Genomic DNA, 16,881 nt, shown 5'->3' on the forward strand with positions numbered 1-16,881 from the left:
TTTTTTTGTAACAATAACTATGTACAAGTATTGCAGACAATCCGCAGTTGGGATGGGCGCCCAGCATCCACTACGGACTACGAGAAATAGATTTATCGGTAAGTAAAATCTTATTTTCTCTGACGTCCTAGTGGATGCTGGGACTCCGTCAGGACCATGGGGATTATACCAAAGCTCCCAAACGGGCGGGAGAGTGCGGATGACTCTGCAGCACCGAATGAGAGAACTCCAGGTCCTCCTTAGCCAGGGTATCAAATTTGTAGAATTTTACAAACGTGTTCTCCCCTGACCACGTAGCTGCTCGGCAGAGTTGTAATGCCGAGACCCCTCGGGCAGCCGCCCAAGATGAGCCCACCTTCCTTGTGGAATGGGCCTTGACAGATTTAGGCTGTGGCAGGCCTGCCACAGAATGTGCAAGTTGAATTGTGCTACAAATCCAACGAGCAATCGTCTGCTTAGAAGCAGGAGCACCCAGCTTGTTGGGTGCATACAATATAAACAGCGAGTCAGATTTTCTGACTCCAGCCGTCCTTGAAATATATATTTTCAATGCTCTGACAACGTCCAGCAACTTGGAATCCTCCAAATCGCTAGTAGCCGCAGGCACCACAATAGGCTGGTTCAGGTGAAACGCTGAAACCACCTTAGGCAGAAAGTGAGGACGCGTCCGCAGTTCTGCCCTGTCCGAATGGAAAATCAGATATGGGCTTTTATACGATAAAGCCGCCAATTCTGACACTCTCCTGGCTGAAGCCAGGGCCAGTAGCATGGTTACTTTCCATGTAAGATATTTCAAATCCACCGATTTGAGTGGCTCAAACCAATGGGATTTGAGAAAATCCAAAACTACATTAAGATCCCACGGTGCCACTGGGGGCACAACCGGGGGCTGTATATGTAGTACTCCTTTTACAACAGTCTGGACTTCAGGAACTGAAGCCAATTCTTTCTGGAAGAAAATCGACAGGGCCGAAATTTGAACCTTAATGGACGCTAATTTGAGGCCCATAGACAATCCTGTTTGCAGGAAATGTAGGAATCGACCCAGTTGAAATTCCTCCGTCGGGGCCTTCCTGGCCTCACACCACGCAACATATTTTCTCCAAATGCGGTGATAATGTTGTGCAGTCACCTCCTTCCTGGCTTTTACCAGGGTAGGGATGACCTCTTCCGGAATGCCTTTTTCCCTTAGGATTCGGCGTTCAACCGCCATGCCGTCAAACGCAGCCGCGGTAAGTCTTGGAATAGACACGGTCCCTGCTGAAGCAGGTCCCGTCTTAGAGGTAGAGGCCACGGATCTTCCGTGAGCATCTCCTGAAGTTCCGGGTACCAAGTTCTTCTTGGCCAATCCGGAGCCACGAGTATCGTTCTTACTCCCCTTTGCCGTATAATTCTCAGTACTTTTGGTATGAGAGGCAGAGGAGGAAACACATACACTGACTGGTACACCCATGGTGTTACCAGAGCTTCTACAGCTATTGCCTGAGGGTCTCTTGACCTGGCGCAATACCTGTCCAGTTTTTTGTTGAGGCGGGACGCCATCATGTGTCTTTCCCAATGTACCACAATCATGTGGAAGACTTCTGGATGAAGTCCCCACTCTCCCAGGTGCAGATCGTGTCTGCTGAGGAAGTCTGCTTCCCAGTTGTCCACTCCCGGGATGAACACAGCTGACAGTGCTAACACATGATTTTCTGCCCAGCGGAGAATCCTTGCAGCTTCTGCCATTGCCCTCCTGCTTCTTGTGCCGCCCTGTCTGTTTACGTGGGCGACTGCCGTGATGTTGTCCGACTGAATCAACACCGGCTGACCCTGAAGCCGAGGTTTTGCCAGGCTTAGAGCATTGTAGATTGCTCTTAGCTCCAGTATATTTATGTGAAGAGACGTCTCCAGGCTTGACCACACGCCCTGGAAGTTTCTTCCCTGTGTGACCGCTCCCCAGCCTCTCAGGCTGGCATCCGTGGTCACTAGGACCCAGTTCTGTATGCCGAATCTGCGGCCCTCTAACAGATGAGCACTCTGCAACCACCATAGCAGAGACACTCTTGTCCTTGTGGACAATTTTATCCGCTGATGCATCTGCAGATGCGATCCGGACCATTTGTCCAGCAGATCCCACTGAAAAGTTCGTGCATGGAATCTGCCGAATGGAATCGCTTCGTAAGAAGCTACCATTTTTCCCAGGACTCTTGTGCATTGATGCACAGATACTTTTCCTGGTTTTAGGAGGTTCCTGACTAGATCGGATAACTCCCTGGCTTTCTCCTCCGGAAGAAATACCTTTTTCTGAACAGTGCCCAGAATCATCCCTAGGAACAACAGACGTGTCGTCGGGATCAGTTGGGATTTTGGAAAATTCAGAATCCACCCGTGTTGTTGGAGCACTACTTGGGTTAGTGCTACTCCGACCTCCAGCTGTTCTCTGGATCTTGCCCTTATCAGGAGATCGTCCAAGTAAGGGATAATTAAGACGCCTTCTCTTCGAAGAAGGATCATCATTTCGGCCATTACCTTGGTAAAGACCCGGGGTGCCGTGGACAATCCAAACAGCAGCGTCTGAAACTGATAATGACAGTTTTGGACCACGAACCTGAGGTACCCTTGGTGTGAAGGACAAATTGGAACATGAAGGTAAGCATCCTTGATGTCCAAGGACACCATAAAATCCCCTTCTTCCAGATTCGCTATCACTGCTCTGAGTGACTCCATCTTGAACTTGAATTTTTGTATGTACAGGTTCAGAGATTTTAGATTTAGAATCGGTCTTACCGAGCCGTCCGGCTTCGGTACCACAAATAGCGTGGAGTAATACCCCTGTCCCTGTTGTAGGAGGGGTACCTTGACTATCACCTGCTGAGAATACAGCTTGTGAATGGCCTCCAATACCGTCGCCCTGTCGGAGGGAGACGTTGGCAAAGCAGACTTTAGGAAACGGCGAGGAGGGGACTTCTCGAATTCCAACCTGTAACCCTGAGATACTACCTGCAGGATCCAGGGGTCCACCTGCGAGTGAGCCCACTGTGCGCTGAAATGTTTGAGGCGACCCCCCACCGCCCCTGAGTCTGCTTGTAAGGTCCCAGCGTCATGCTGACGCCTTTGTAGAAGCCGGGGAGGGCTTCTGCTCCTGGGAAGGAGCTGCTTGTTGCAGTCTCTTACCCTTTCCTTTGCCTCGGGGCAAATAGGAATGTCCTTTTGCTCGTTTGTTCTTATAGGAACGAAAGGACTGCGGCTGAAAAGCCTGCGGCTTTTTCTGCTGGGAGGTGACCTGGGGTAAAAAGGTGGATTTTCCGGCCGTTGCCGTGGCCACCAGATCCGATAGACCGACCCCAAATAATTCCTCCCCCTTATACGGCAATACTTCCATATGTCGTTTGGAATCCGCATCACCTGACCACTGGCGCGTCCATAAACTTCTTCTGGCAGATATGGACATCGCACTTACTCTTGATGCCAGAGTGCAAATATCTCTCTGTGCATCTCGCATATAAAGAAATGCATCCTTTAACTGCTCTATAGTCAGTAAAATACTGTCCCTATCCAGGGTATCAATATTTTCAGACAGTGACTCCGACCAAGCCACGCCAGCACTGCACATCCAGGCTGAGGCGATTGCTGGTCTCAGTATAACACCCGTATGTGTGTATATACTTTTTAATGTATTCTCCAGCCTCCTATCAGCTGGATCCTTGAGGGCGGCCGTATCAGGAGACGGTAACGCCACTTGCTTTGATAAGCGTGTGAGCGCCTTATCCACCCTAGGAGGTGTTTCCCAGCGCGCCCTAACCTCTGGCGGGAAAGGGTATAATGCCAATAACTTCTTTGAAATTAGCAGTTTTCTATCTGGGGTAACCCACGCTTCATCACACACTTCATTCAGTTCCTCTGATTCAGGAAAAACTATCGGTAGTTTTTTCACACCCCACATAATACCCCTTTTTGTGGTACTTGCAGTATCAGAGATATGCAAAGCCTCCTTCATTGCCGTGATCATATAACGTGTGGCCCTACTGGAAAATACGTTTGTTTCTTCACCGTCGACACTGGATTCAGTGTCAGTGTCTGGGTCTGTGTCGACCGACTGAGGTAAAGGGCGTTTTACAGCCCCTGACGGTGTCTGAGACGCCTGGACAGGTACTAACTGGTTTGCCGGCTGTCTCATGTCGTCAACCGACTTTTGTAGCGTGCTGACACTATCCCGTAATTCCATAAACAAAGCCATCCATTCTGGTGTCGACTCCCTAGGTGGTGACATCACCATTACAGGCAATTGCTCCGCCTCCACGCCAACATCGTCCTCATACATGTCGACACACACGTACCGACACACAGCAGACACACAGGGAATGCTCTGATAGAAGACAGGACCCCACTAGCCCTTTGGGGAGACAGAGGGAGAGTTTGCCAGCACACACCCAAGCGCTATAAATATATATAGGGACAACCTTAATAAGTGTGTTCCCTTTATAGCAGCTCAAATATTATAAATATCGCCAATAAGTGCCCCCCCTCTCTGTTTTTACCCTGTTTCTGTAGTGCAGTGCAGGGGAGAGTCCTGGGAGCCTTCCTCGCAGCGGAGCTGGGCAGGAAAATGGCGCTGTGTGCTGAGGAGAATAGGCCCCGCCCCCTTTTCGGCGGGCTTCTTCTCCCGGTTTTTTTGGAACCTGGCAGGGGTTAAATACATCCATATAGCCCCAGGGGCTATATGTGATATATTTTAGCCAGAATAGGTATATTACATTGCTGCCCAGGGCGCCCCCCCCAGCGCCCTGCACCCTCAGTGACCGCTGGTGTGAAGTGTGCGGAGAGCAATGGCGCACAGCTGCAGTGCTGTGCGCTACCTCATGAAGACTGAGACGTCTTCTGCCGCCGGTTTCTGGACCTCTTCTCTATTCGGCATCTGCAAGGGGGTCGGCGGCGCGGCTCCGGTGACCCATCCAGGCTGTACCTGTGATCGTCCCTCTGGAGCTAGTGTCCAGTAGCCTAAGAAGCAAATCCATCCTGCACGCAGGTGAGTTCACTTCTTCTCCCCTAAGTCCCTCGTTGCAGTGAGCCTGTTGCCAGCAGGACTCACTGAAAATAAAAAACCTAACAAACTTTTTCTAAGCAGCTCTTTAGGAGAGCCACCTAGATTGCACCCTGCTCGGACGGGCACAAAAACCTAACTGAGGCTTGGAGGAGGGTCATAGGGGGAGGAGCCAGTACACACCACCTAGTGGTCAAACTTTTAAATTTTGTGCCCTGTCTCCTGCGGAGCCGCTATTCCCCATGGTCCTGACGGAGTCCCAGCATCCACTAGGACGTCAGAGAAAAGTAATATAAGCCAACATTTAGTACCCACACAATATATTGTTACCTTTCCCCAATCAGGACTATATATATATATATATATATATATATATATATATATATATATATATATGGGTTGGGGCTGGGAGACCAGCACTGGGGATCCCGGCGGTCAGCATACCGATCCCGGGATCCTGGCAGCAGAATGTCAGCTTGGGGCGAGTGCAACAAAGCCCCCCTTGCGGGCCCGCTGCGCTCGCCACACAGCAGACTCGGTGGCTCACTGCGCGCGACACAAGTTCTATTCCCACTCTATGGCTATCATGCTGACTGTCAGGGTGGCAAGTGGTACGGTGACCGCCGGGATGCCGAGCGCTTGTCACATGACTGGATCCCATAATGTGTATATATATATATATATATATATATATATATATACACACACACACACACACACACACACACACTACAATGGTGTACCGGCACTCATCCCTTAATGGCAACTTGCTCCAGTGCCCTCTGAAGGATTAATGAACAGAAATCCAACAATAGAAGACAGCGGCACTCGGAGACGTTCATCAAAAAGTAATGGTGTATTTCAAACAGCTGAAACCAACGTTTCGGGGCTCACCAGCCCCTTTGTCAAGGTGAGTAATGACAAAGGGGCTATTGAGCGCCGAAACGTTGGTTTCGGCTGTTTGAAATACAGTATATGGCAGTATATGGCTTGCTTAGAAGGAGCACATATTTGCAGGGAATGGTTTATACCTCTCTTGCACTGCTGGGCCCTACAAAGGTCCAGACCTGGGTAATCTGTACCCACACCCCATCCCTCTTGGCGACCCTTACAGTAGAAGGTAGCTTACTTTAGGGACTGACTAGTTCTAAACCCCAATTAGTTCATTAAATTGCAACCAGTGCTAACCGTATTCCTATATAAGAAGTCATGACATACTGTAGCTTGTGCTTTAATATGAATGGTCCTAGAGTTAGATGGTACAGAGCCAGAAGTTACAGCACATGCATCTAGTCACTCTAAATACATGCATATAAATACATTGGAAATTAATGTTCCCTTAAATGAAAATCTTCTAAAACTATCAAAGAAGATATACGGTATTGATAATTACTGTAGCATAAATCAAAGCATTTTTCCTTTAAAAGAAGAAAAGGAATGATATATGTTCCAGCTCATGCAGATAAAAAGCTCCGGCAATGTGCTGCTGATTGCCAAACCGGAGAGTTCATGCTTGGCTTCACCTCCTGCTGGACTGACCCATAATGGTTCTCAGTAGTCATTCCCAATGAAGTTGGATGTTTTTTGCATTATATCATGAGAATAAACTACATTTAATCAGGAGGAACAATATCACAAGTATATTCCATCTTTACTGCTGTTAGTTTCAAGTATAATGGCTGGCTCATTATCTCTCTTATTTATCCCAATTTAGCCTAAAAAAAACATATGCTAAACACATTGCAGATTAGTGCAGAAGACAAACACCACAGTTTTGCACAGTCCTGCCAGCTACCCGCCAATCAACCAGAAATGCAGGAATTTGCTTTGGAACAAAACTCAGAAAATGCCATGTTCACATTTTGCCTCCCCGTGGCAGTGAGCACAGGATGCTGGAAACTATTAAGGGAAAATTCCCCTGCCTGGAACATATTACTACTTAGTTTGTGAATCTTTATAAGGTAAATATACATATTTTATCTTCATTTGCTATGTAGAAACCATAGGGTGGCATATACAACTGCAAGGGAAATACACTTGCCCAGAATCCCCTCCTAACCTATGCTCACTGGGTACCAAAGAAAAGAAAGCTTTTGGTGTGCAACTTGCAGTACCACATAAGAGATTCCACTGCCCATTTTGCAGGGCAGTGTAATAATATGTATACCATGTGCCTGATTCTCAGTGGCGTGTATTGTGACTGATCAGATGCGAGTATCCACCCGTATTCGGAGTTATAGGGATTTCTGCAACTACACCCCTTTCTCGTTTGTACAGTACATGGCTACTGGGCTCCCAAGACAACCATAGGACTAGGTACTAGTATCTGTTCCCCCTATATGAGTACCCCTGGATGTCTATAAAACATTTACTACAAATATACTACATGTAGGATCTGTAGATGACAAATATTGTATAGAGAATGTTGTTTTTATTTTCTAAAACTGTGTATTCCACATAGGAATATTTATTTTTTATTTGTAATAAATTTGCAAAAATCTAAAAAAACTTTCTTCATGTTGTCATTATGGGGTATTGTGTGTAAAATTTTGAGGGGAAAAATTAATTTATTCCATTTTGGAATAAGGCTGTAACATAACAAAATGTGGAAAAAGTGAAGCGCTGTGAATACTTTCCGCATGCACTGTATGTCAACATGTGAAATGTTGGCATTCACAATTTCGCCCTTGACATGTTAATATTGTTAATGACGACAGCCAGCGTTTTTCGCACATTTAAGCCTGAGCCTTAACTGAACTGCAGCCTAACACTAACACTAGCATGTACTGTCGATATTGTGCCTGTCGATATTTTGGGTGGGATGCATCCCGCCACTCATCACAAGCGTTTATTAACAGAAAAGAATCAAAAAGGACAGCTCTCCCGGTAACAGCTGTCCTTTGTGATTGGGGGGTGCTGGGAGGGATCCGATTAGATCCCTCTCAGAAGGCAGATGAAAAGAAGCCCATAGGCTTCTATTAGGCACTGCCATCTAAAGATGGCGCTGTCTACCGGGTCCGTGCTTCAGAATGTATCACATTCCGGAGCTTGGCACATATGAGAAAAGCAGTCAAACCTCTGAAAACTGCATTTTTGGAGGTTTGGCTGCATTTTTAGCTATGATGCGTCTCACCCTTTGACTGTTGACGTAACGCCCATGTTTTGACTACATACAAATTATAATGGATAGTGCCGCTAGTAAATGACAAAGCAAAATGATAGGGTAGTTGTCGCTTTGACCTAGGTAGGCTTGAGAAATGGTCAAGAACATGGCAACTACAGTTTAATGCTAATAAATGCAAAATCATGCACTTGGGTCTCATAAACCCAAAGGCTAAGTATAATATCAAGGGTACTATAATGGAAACTACTGAGGAAGAAAGGGATTTAGGAGTCACTATTTCAAGTGACTTAAATGCAGGAAAGCAATGCAACAAAGCAATGAGAAAGGCAAGTCAGATGCTTGGTTGCATAGGGAGAGGAATCAGTAGCAGGAAAAAAGAAGTAATAATGCAACTGTATAGGTCATTGGTACGTCCCCATCAGGAATACTGTGTCCAGTTCTGGAGACCATATCTCCAGAAGGAAATAAATACATTAGAGAGAGTGTACAAAGAAGGGCAACTAAAATGGTGCATGGCCTACATCACAAAACATACCCAGAAAGACTAAAAGATCCTAACATGTATAGTTTGGAGGAGAGAAGGGAAAGGGGGGACATGATAGAAACTTTAAAATATACCAAGGGTTTTAACAAAGTTCAGGAGGGAAACATTCTTCAAAGGAAGAGAAGTATTAGAACTCGAGGACATACACTGAAACTGGGGGGGGGGTTCAGGGGAAATTTAAGTAAAAATGACTTCACAGAAAGTGGAATAGCCTCCCATCAGAGGTGGTAGAGGCTAAGTCTGTAGAGCAATTTAAACATGCTTGGGATAGGCATATGACTATCCTTACAAAGAATTAAGGTTCAAAAAGGGTTGAAATTACCTGAAGGATAAAAAAAAGGTGCAGACTAGATGGGCCAAGTGGTTCTTATCTGCCGTCACATTCTATGTTTCTATGTTTTCCAAGCAATAACTTTTACACAAGAGATCTGTTCAGAGAGCACACTTTGTAATAATAAAAATATTTAACACACATTAGAGAAAAATAGGTCGACCTTGTGGCTAGTAGATTATAACCTACAATATAAAAACGCTGTTCTTACTATTACCACAGCAACAAAGTGATTCACAGCGCTGAGACGAGGACTGATGCTACATGTACAGTAAAATGGTATTTATTACTCTCTACTCCAGTTATGTGAATGCAGGCCCCTCTAGCCTAACATTGCCTGGTTCAGTAAAAAATCCCTGTTTTTTGCATGTGAACGCGCATCAACCTGTGACATAGATCAGTGGAAACAGCTCCCTCTAAAAAAAACCGGGTCCAGTTAGCGACCATGGTTGGACCCAGAATGGACTGGCATAAGGCTGTTTAAACATCCGACCCGGGTCCCGTTTACAGCACGGGAGAGTGACGGATTTCCTGGGTTCCGGTATGAATGGTCGACCATGTTAAGGTCGACACTCATTAGGTCGACCACTATTGGTCGACATTGGCATGGTCGACATGGGCAAATGGTCGACACATGAAAATTGCCGACACCTGAAAAGGTCGACATGATTTATTTATTTTACTTTTTTGGTGTCGTTTTCTGTGTAAAGTGACGGGGTACCCCAATTAGTGCACCGCGTCCCCTTGCATGGCTTCGGGCAAGGTGCCTCGCTCCGCTACCGCTGCGCTCGGCACAGATTACCATTCCCAATCGTAGTCCACGTGGATTGTAAAGTATGGAAAAGTTCCACAAAAGAAAAAAACGTGAAAAAGGCATGTCGACATTTTCATGTGTCGACATTTCATGTGTCAACCATGTCAATGTCGACCAATAGTAGTCGACCTAATGACTGTCGACCATAACATGGTCGACCATCTAAATGGATACCGATTTCCTGCTGTTGGGAGATGATGTCATCTCCAAATGCCGACAGAAGAGGGATTGCACCTGTGTGCAGTGTGAATGGCACCGTCCTGAGAATAACTCGGGTCAGAGCCGCAGTGGGAGCAGGGTCTATCACGGGTCTGACTCAGCTTGGAACCGTGTTCCAAATACCGGTTAAGACCCATGATTTGGGTGGAAAAGGGGTATAACAAATTCTGAGATGGAATGATTCCCCCTTTTCAAGTAAGGGTGGCCAATATGGAGTCCCATACTGATCTTTTGATTGATATGGGATCAACCTATCTATATTTAATACAAAGCACTATCATGAAAATAATATTGATATTCAGGATCGATATTATTCTCACTCACACGCAGTTGGGAAGTTAGGGAAAGGTCACGCATGTGCAGTTGGGGAGTTAGGGAAAGGTCACGCATGTGCAGTTGGGGAGTTAGGGAAAGGTCATGCATGCGCAGTAGGGGAGTTAGGGAAAAGTCTCACAGGTGCAGTTGGGAAATTAGGAAAATGTTGTGCATGCGCAGTTGGGGAGTAAGGTAAAGGTCACGCATACGCAGTTGAGAGTTAGTGAAAGGTCTTGCATGTGCAGTTGGATTGTTAGGGAAAGGTCTCACATGTGCAATTGAGGAGTTAGGGAAAGGTCACACATGCGCAGTTGGGGAGTTAGGGAAAGGTCACGCATGCGCAGTTGGGGAGTTAGGAAAGGGTCTCACATGCGCAGTTGGGGAATTAGGGAAAGGTTGCGCATGTGCAGTTGGGGAGTTAGGGAAAGGTCTCGCATGTGCAGTTGGGGAGTTAGGGAAAGGTCATGCATGCGCATTAGGGGAGTTAGGGAAAGGTCACGCATGTGCAATTGAGGAGTTAGGGAAAGGTCACGCATGCGCAGTTGGGGAGATAGGGAAAGGTCCAGCATGTGCAGTTGGGTTGTTAGGGAAAGGTTGCGCATGTGCAGTTGCGGAGTTAGCGAAAGGTCACACATGTGCAGTTGGGGAGTTAGGGAAAAGTCATGCATGCGCATTAGGGGAGTTAGGGAAAGGCCTCACAGGCGCAGTTGGGGAATTAGGAAAAGGTCGTGCATGCGCAGTTGAGGAGTAAAGGTCACGCAAGCGCATTTGAGGTGTTAGTGAAAGGTCTCACATGTGCAGTTGGGGAGTTAGGGAAAGGTCTCACATGTGCAATTGAGGAGTTAGGGAAAGGTCACGCATGCGCAATTGGGGATTTTAGGGAAAGGGTCTCACATGCGCAGTTGGGGAATTAGGGAAAGGTCTGGCATGTGCAGTTGGGTTGTTAGGGAAAGGTTGCACATGTGCAGTTGGGGAGTTAGCGAAAGGTCACGCATGTGCAGTTGGGGAGTTAGGGAAAAGTCATGCATGCGCATTAGGGGAGTTAGGGAAAGGTCTCACAGGCGCAGTTGGGGAATTAAGAAAAGGTCGTGCATGCGCAGTTGGGGAGTAAGGTAAAGGTCACGCAAGCGCATTTGAGGTGTTAGTGAAAGGTCTCACATGTGCAGTTGGGGAGTTAGGGAAAGGTCTCACATGTGCAATTGAGGAGTTAGGGAAAGGTCTAACATGTGCAGTTGGGGAGTTAGGGAAAGGTCTCACATGTGCAATTGAGGAGTTAGGGAAAGGTCACGCATGCGCAGTTGGAGAGTTAGGAAAGGGTCTCACATGCGCAGTTGGGGAATTAGGGAAAGGTCTCGCATGTGCAGTTGGGGAGTTAGGGAAAGGACTCACATGTGCAGTTGGGGAGTTAGGGAAAGGTCACGCATGCGCAGTTGGGGAGTTAGGAAAGGGTATCATATGCGCAGTTAGGGAATTAGGGAAAGGTTGCACATGTGCAGATGGGGAGTTAGGGAAATATCTTGCATGTGCAGTTGGGGAGTTAGGGAAAGGTCACACATGTGCAGTTGGGGAGTAAGGAAAAGGGCGCGCATGTGCAGTTGGGGAGATAGGGAAAGGTTGCGCATGTGCAGTTGGGGGTTTAGGGAAAGGTCTCGCATTTGCAGTTGGGGAGTTAGGGAAAGGTCAAGCATGCGCAGTTGGGTTGTTAGGGAAAGGTCACACATGTGCAGTTGTGTTGTTAGGGAAAGGTCTTGCATGCGCAGTTGGGGAGTTAGGGAAAGGTCTTGCATGCGCAGTTGGGTTGTTAGGGGAAGGTCACACATGTGCAGTTGGGTTGTTAGGAAAAGGTCTCGCATGTGCAGTTGGGGAATTAGGGAAAGGTCTCCCATGTGCAGTTCAGGAATTAGGGAAAGGTCTCGCATGTGCAGTTGGGGAGTTAGGGAAAGGTCTCGCATGTGCAGTTGGGGAGTTAGGGAAAGGTCGCACATGTGCAGTTGGGGAGTTAGGGAAAGGTCGCACATGTGCAGTTGGGGAGTTAGGGAAAGGTCTGTCATGTGCCATTGGGGAGTTAGGAGAAGGGCACACATGTGCAGTTGGGGAATTAGGGAAAGGTTGCGCATGTGCAGTTGGGGAGTTAGGGAAAGGTCGCACATGTGCAGTTGGGGAGTTAGGAAAAGGGCACGCATGTGCAGTTGGGGAGTTAGGGAAAGGTCACGCATGCGCAGTTGGGGAGTTAGGAAAGGGTATCATATGCGCAGTTAGGGAATTAGGGAAAGGTTGCGCATGTGCAGATGGGGAGTTAGGGAAATGTCTCGCATGTGCAGTTGGGGAGTTAGGGAAAGGTCACACATGTGCAGTTGGGGAGTTAGGGAAAGGTCACACATGTGCAGTTGGGGAGTAAGGAAAAGGGCGCGCATGTGCAGTTGGGAAGATAGGGAAAGGTTGCGCATGTGCAGTTGGGGGGTTAGGGAAAGGTCTCGCATGTGCAGTTGGGGAGTTAGGGAAAGGTCAAGCATGCGCAGTTGGGTTGTTAGGGAAAGGTCACACATGTGCAGTTGTGTTGTTAGGGAAAGGTCTTGTATGCGCAGTTGGGGAGTTAGGGAAAGGTCTTGCATGCGCAGTTGGGTTGTTAGGGAAAGGTCACACATGTGCAGTTGTGTTGTTAGGGAAAGGTCTTGTATGCGCAGTTGGGGAGTTAGGGAAAGGTCTTGCATGCGCAGTTGGGTTGTTAGGGAAAGGTCACACATGTGCAGTTGGGTTGTTAGGAAAAGGGCACGCATGTGCAGTTGGGGAGTTAGGGAAAGGTCTCACATGTGCAGTTCAGGAATTAGGGAAAGGCCTCGCATGTGCAGTTGGGGAGTTAGGGAAAGGTCTCGCATGTGCAGTTGGGGAGTTAGGGAAAGGTCGCACATGTGCAGTTGGGGAGTTAGGGAAAGGTCTGTCATGTGCCGTTGGGGAGTTAGGAAAAGGGCACACATGTGCAGTTGGGGAGTTAGGGAAAGGTTGCGCATGTGCAGTTGAGGAGATAGGGAAAGGTCATGCATGTGCAGTTGGGGAGATAGGGAAAGGTCATGCATGTGCAGTTGGGGAGTTAGGGAAAGGTCACACATGTGCAGTTGGGGAGGAGTTAGGGAAAGGTCTCGCATGTGCAGTTCTTTACATCCATAGATGATTTATCATGCCTGGATTATGGTTTTAGTGTACTCACGTTACAGATTAGACAGCACTTGTTTGAAGGGAGCACTCAGATTTGCCTATATATACTTGTGCTCCTGAGTGCAGCTGCCAATCATTTTAAAGAAAAATCCAATTTTTTGTCAAAAAGTGATATCCTGTGTCTGTTTCTAGCTGTATTATGCTCAAAATAGTTCCCGCTGTAAGTATGAAAATGTAAGTAACATACATTCAAATATTTATATAGATAGGAAAATAAAGTTTATCTGTAACAAAAGTTTTCCTTTAAATTAAAGATGAAACTATATTTTTTTTTTACTGTATATTTTAGTGTCACAATTCCTCCTAGAAGGGTAAACTACATTAGTTTAGAATACGGTAAGAAATTTGGGAGTTTTTTCATTGATTCTTTCTGTAGCTCATACTGACGGCTCGGAGAGCAAATTGTTTCAAGAGTCTCTGATGTAATCCTTGGTTTGCAGGAAACTGGATCTCATTATCTGCAGTAGACTGACTTGCAACAAGCGCATCGCTAGCCTATTTCAAAGCAAGGGATGGGAGTCTGCTTAGGTACCACTTAAAAGATTAATTATTTCCAAACTACATCTAGTCAAACATATCTATATAAAGAAATCAGATAAACCATGCAATGTTGGCAGTAAAATTCAGCCTGTAAAAAATACGTTTCCATATTAGACAATATGGTTGCCTGTTGCCATGGGTGATGTGGTTCATCATTATCATCATTATTTATTTATAATGTGCCACAAAACACTGCAGAGTGACAGTGAGTATAACACATCATACATAGCAATAAAATCATACATGAAAATAAATTCATAAACAAAAAGAGAACAAGTGCATAATAGGTTAAGAAAGAGGCGCAGAAATAAGACAGAGTATAAATTGCTCCTACTTTACATTGTCCTAAGCAGATATTATAGTCACACCTTCATTGCAAAACTCAAAGTGTGGATTTCTGAAATGTTTTATGGAAAATGATTTTATGTGTTAGACAATTGCAATTTTTTTTTACAGGAAACAAGCTTTATTTTTTAGAAGGTCGTACTGTGCTTAAATTCTTAAAGGCCTATTTATCAATGAGTGATAAAACTGTTGGGGTCGGATTCAAATGTAGTCCCCCCCCCCCTCCCGGCCGCGATGGCACCTGCTGGCAGTATTCTAATGTTATTGACGACGGGCACGACAAGTTCATTTCAGCTCGCTAACCCCGGGTGTAGCGAGCTGAAATACAAGTAAAGAGACCCGTTTGGGGTCTTTTCACGATCGCTCCTATTACTTTAGTCAGGTTTAGGTGCTTTGCACGTCTAATCCTGACTGTAATGGGCATTATCAGCGCGATAATGGGGGCCATTTGAATATAGACTTTTGTATATGATAAAACTCCTTGCGTATGATACATGGGGCAGATGTATTAGCCTGGAGAAGGGTTAAAGAAGTGATAAACCAGTGATTAGCGCAAGGTGATAACGCACCAGCCAATCATTACAGGTTTGAAAGATGACAGTTAGGAGATGATTGGCTGGTGAGTTATCACCTTGCACTTATCACTGCTTTATCACTTCTCCAGGCTTAATACATATGCCCCATGGTGCCCCAGCCAATTAGCTCCCAACTGTCATTTTTCAAACGCATGTCAGTTAGGAGCTGAACAGGAGAGGCTGCTAACTTTTTCAGACAGAGAGGCTGCAGCTGCTCATGTCGGAAAAGGAGAGGAGAGAGCCGGCGCTCGGACGATCAGGCAGGGAGTGGCTACTTATAGAAAGCCAGCTCTCTGCTAATCGCAGCCCAGTCTGGCAGTCCTGGAGGGAGGGAAACACCTCCCAATGGGACTGCCTGTCCTGGGGATGACTGGCAGGTAGAAACTCCATTAGGAAGTCACTGCCAGTCACAGTCACACTGACTGCAACTGGCTTAGCTGAGCTCACTGAAGTGGCAGATTTTACTGGATCTAAACACATGACAGTTGGGAGCTGATTGTCTGGAGCACCATTTATCATATGCAATGAGTTTTATCATTTACAACGAGTTTTATTGCTTGTTGATAAATGAGCCCCTAAGTTTTTATTTATAAGCAAAAGTCCTAAGAACATTTTCTGATTGCTTATTTACCTTTTGTATATGTGTGACATTGGCATACTGGTGGTGATTCAGGTCCAGTCTCAATCTGTAAAAGTATGCTGTGTACCAACGTTCAGTACATTGCGCATCCGCCGGAACCGTACTGCGACCTCGGAAGCAGTAAGGCTGCAGACCTAAGATGATTGACAGTTTGCTGCCATTTGGGGCTGCGATGGGCTTTTCACAAAACAGAGACGTGTTACCTCCATTTGTGGGAGTGCGGAGGCCAGGCTCTCCGTCTTCCGAAGGAGATTTAAGCCATCCAGTCAGCAGGCTGATGTGACGCAGGTGATCTGATGCTGCATTCTTAGACGCAGCAGAGTATCACACATGCATTCAGGCGGCATCTACTTATACCAGACGGGTGTAGTACGGTATGCCGGCGCTCGGGCTCCCGGCGACCAGCATACCGGCGCCTGGAAACCGACCGCCGGCATACCGACAGCGTGGCGAGCGCTAAGGAGCCCCTTGCAGGCTTGCTGCGCTCGCCACGCTGTGGGCACGGCGGCACGCTACCACGAGGGAGAATAGCTGTCGGTATGCCGGGTGTCGGGATTCCGGCGCCGGTATAATGTGCGCCGGGATCCCGACATTCGGCATACTGAAGACCACCCTACCAGACACCTCCTGTTAGATTACCAGATTTTAGCATTGCTGCTGCTTCCAAGTATGCAGCAGTGATGCCACCTCTGTATACATCTGAATCTCCCCCCATTGTTTGCTCTACAGACGCATCAATTGCACTAGAAAAGTGTCATCTACTACTTATTATGGATTTGCACTTAGGCGCAGATCTATAATGTAGCAAATTGAGCCTGGCTCATGAGATGTTTTAAGGGGGCAGAAGTATTGGAAATTTAGTTTTTCTTAATAAAAAATGCTAACAATCTCCGTAGTTTGTTTTCTTTTAAAGGTTTATGTCATACTTTCCGATGTTCTCCGAATGTCAGGGAGAATTCCCCAAATAGTGGTGATCTCCCTGACTCCCTGAAGAGACTAGCAATCTCCCTGAGGTGGGGTTGGGGCGCACAACACAATGATGACATCATCACTGTCTTTCCAGGACACACTGTGCGTGAGAATAAGGAGGATTTGTGCTACAAGAAAATGGCCACCACACTCTAGCACACTGATGGCCAGGGCAGTCGAGAGCCGGGCTGGGCCCAGGTACTTTTCAAGGGGCGTGGCCTAATCACAG

General features: G+C 46.7%; 1 protein-coding gene across 4 annotated transcripts in view; it reads right to left on the minus strand.

Annotated features, from left to right (window-relative positions):
- The window catches only part of DCLK1 (doublecortin like kinase 1), a 560,745-nt gene that overhangs the window by 56,174 nt on the left and 487,690 nt on the right, over positions 1-16,881 (minus strand). The gene's annotated exons all lie outside the window — the stretch shown is intronic.

The sequence above is a fragment of the Pseudophryne corroboree genome, chromosome 2 (genome assembly GCF_028390025.1).
Source record: "Pseudophryne corroboree isolate aPseCor3 chromosome 2, aPseCor3.hap2, whole genome shotgun sequence".
Taxonomy (NCBI): Eukaryota; Metazoa; Chordata; class Amphibia; order Anura; family Myobatrachidae; genus Pseudophryne; species Pseudophryne corroboree.